This window comes from Chrysochloris asiatica, unplaced genomic scaffold (assembly GCF_000296735.1).
Source record: "Chrysochloris asiatica unplaced genomic scaffold, ChrAsi1.0 scaffold00144, whole genome shotgun sequence".
NCBI classification, from domain to species: domain Eukaryota; kingdom Metazoa; phylum Chordata; class Mammalia; order Afrosoricida; family Chrysochloridae; genus Chrysochloris; species Chrysochloris asiatica.
The window spans coordinates 1,517,854-1,520,784 of NW_006408662.1; the positions used below are offsets into that span (position 1 = coordinate 1,517,854).

At 39.7% G+C, this 2,931-nt stretch overlaps 1 pseudogene; it reads right to left on the reverse strand.

The window, feature by feature from the left end:
- Positions 1–1,261: 1,261 nt before the first annotated feature.
- Positions 1,262–2,648, reverse strand: LOC102837254 (annotated as a pseudogene).
- Between the last annotated feature and the right edge of the window lie 283 nt (positions 2,649–2,931).

Below are 2,931 nucleotides of genomic sequence, written 5' to 3' on the forward strand. Positions count from 1 at the left end.
GTAGTATTGAACTGCTGACCTTAAGCTTTGCAGCCTGATTCGTAACCACTATGCTACCATATGAAATACCATGGCTTGGGTCAGACATATTTTAATCCTCAAATTGTTATCTTTGTCTTTTATCACTTATTTTAATCCTCAAATTGTTATCTTTGTGTTTTATCACAGCAGATTTGCCTAATGCAATATATTGTTTAATTTCTGGACTGCTGTTTCTCTGATAGTTAATCTGAGCAAAATGAAGTCTTTGACAACTTCAATCTTTTTCCATTTATATGGATCTTGTTTATTGGTCCATTGGTGAGGATTTTTGTTTTCTTTACATTGAGGTGCAATCCATACCACAGGCTGTTGTTTTTGATCTTGATCAGTAAGTTTGTTTTGTTTTGTTTTGTTTTTTGGGTTGTTTTTGTTTTTATAATTTTTCTTTACAGAGTTGCCAAGAGTAGAACCAAAGATAAATAGAAGGCACAACAGTTTTTCTGTTTTGTTTTGTTGCTGTTGTTATTCAGATTTGGGGGATTTTTTGTGTTTTTGTTTTGTTTCTTACAAATACAAATTAAACACAGAAAACGCTACTTTAAAAAATTTTAACAGTTCAGGAAAAAAGCTTATTAGCAGTATTATAGACATTTAAAACTTCTCATACAATTTAAATGTCAATGGTAAACAACAGTAGGATTGGACATTGTGTGATAGCAAATGTTTTCATTTCATTTTTAACCACACCAGTGAGAATCAAAATTATCAATTTTTCCAATGGCAATTTCTCCACATCAGAAGATGACTCTCAAAAGAAGAAACAATTTCAGGTTTCTTTTTGCTTACAAAATGTTTTATCCAATTCTGTATTTCCTATAGGCTTTTGAAACACATAGAAAATAAGTAAGAAATATTCCAGTGAATGAACCATACCAAATGTCAGTAATAAGCAAGACACATCTTTGGGGAAATGGCTGTTAAAAAAACAATCCAGTCTGTATAAGCAAGGAAATTCAGACTTTTAAAAAAAAATTATTTAAAAATCAGTTTTTCCTAAAATATTCCAAAAAATTGGAAGTGAAGGACTAAAAGATCAGGAGAAGAAAGGCGGGTGGGGTGCACACGCCATGAACACAAAAAGGAGTACAAGTGTGTAAACGTAAGCAGTTTATAACAGATTTAGGCTCATGCTCCAAGACACCAAAAGCTGGTTGAAGAACTTCACTCTTCTGCAGAAACTAGGGTTTATACTGCTATGCGATGACCAGTGAGGAGGGATTCACTGCCTTGGAGCAACACCTCTTCCCACTCCGAATCCTGGTTGCTGCACCAGGCCTCCATGAGGAGGGCTTCTCATTCCACCACCCAGCCCACCTCGAGGGCCTTCAGGTCCCCGCAGGTGATTATCTCGACATTCCTCTTCCCTGGAGGCTTGCGTCTTCTTCTCTTCCACATTCAGATGGAATTCACCTCTGAACATGATAGGCCAGTTACTAAGAACTTTTTGAACAGATTCAAAGTCATCAAACACAGCAAATCCAAAATGGGATAGTTTCCACCATTGTTAATACGCAGCTCCACCACATTCCCATAGCTTTAGAAGAAGTCTGAAAGCTCTGATCTATCCACTTCATAAGGCAGGTTGCCAATAAAGAGTTGGTGGCTATCAGGGTGCCTCACAATTCTTCAAGGTTCAGCATCACCTTGCTCACCAGCCTCATGAATTGGTCTAGGGCCCTCTGTGGAAGAATATTTATACATTGTTTTCGTGCTCTTTGATCCCTCTGAGGTCTCTGCGATGGACTCTGAGATTCAGGCTTAGACTCTGGATGGGGCTATGAAGTTGGAACTTTAACAACATGAGGTGGGAATCTCAGTAACTGGAATAGCTCCATTGGGAGGAAGGTTCGTACTAGTCACAGATGCCCAAGAAAATGTCCTCAAGCCTTCCTGTGCCATCTGAGCTATGTCCCCAGACTCTGGGGAAGGACTCCGTGGAGTCTCCTCAGGAGCACTGTCTTCTAATACTGGATCTGACTTCTCCTCATGGATTTCAAATACAGGTTCTTGCTCTAGTTCTGGTTCCAGATCAGGCTCTTGTTCTGCAACAGGTTCCTCTAAATGTTCTTCTAAGTCATTGCTGACTGTCTGATCATAGAACGTTCCAGCATCATCAGGTACCACCTCTGGTTATCTTTCAGGCTCCTCTACTTCTTCCTTAGATTCCTCCTGAGGCTCAGTGACAAAGCCACAAAAGACTTCATCTTGGCACCTGACGATATCATCATGAACATAGAACTTATTTGTAACAGAGCCCTCAGGAGCGAGGACAAACATCTGAATAAATCTCCGTAAGCCTTGGTTGTTATTAGAGAGCAACCCCATTACCTGGACCACCAAACCATTGTTTAAAGTAGCATGAGCATTAACATGGCGAATCTTAGTGTGGCAGTTGTTAATGTTTTGTGACATCACTTTCCTATGGATTTCTTTTTGTCCATAGACTGCATCTACTGGTTTTCCGCTTGAATCCAATCCTCCATGGACATAAAATGAGTTCTTTCTATAAAATCTATGCAGCTGTCTGGGGCCTGGTTCAGCAGTGTATAGTACTGTCTCACAAATTCCTGCCCAATCAGCAGGGGACTAGGCATCTCCATAATCATTGCTTTGGTCAATTCAACCTGCATTGCTGAATGGGAGAAGAATAGGTTTTGCTCCACAACAGGGCAGATAGCAGAGGATCCTAACACAACTGTGTCTGCCCATCAGTAAGTATTTTAAGTTCTCTTTGCTCTCAGCAAGCAAGGATGTATCATCTGCATATCCACCAGCCATTAATGAGTCTTCCTCCAATCCTGATGCCCCATTTTTCTTCATATAATCCAGCTTCTCAGATTATTTGCTCAATCGTCTGATTGAATAAGTATAGTGAAAGAATACAATGGC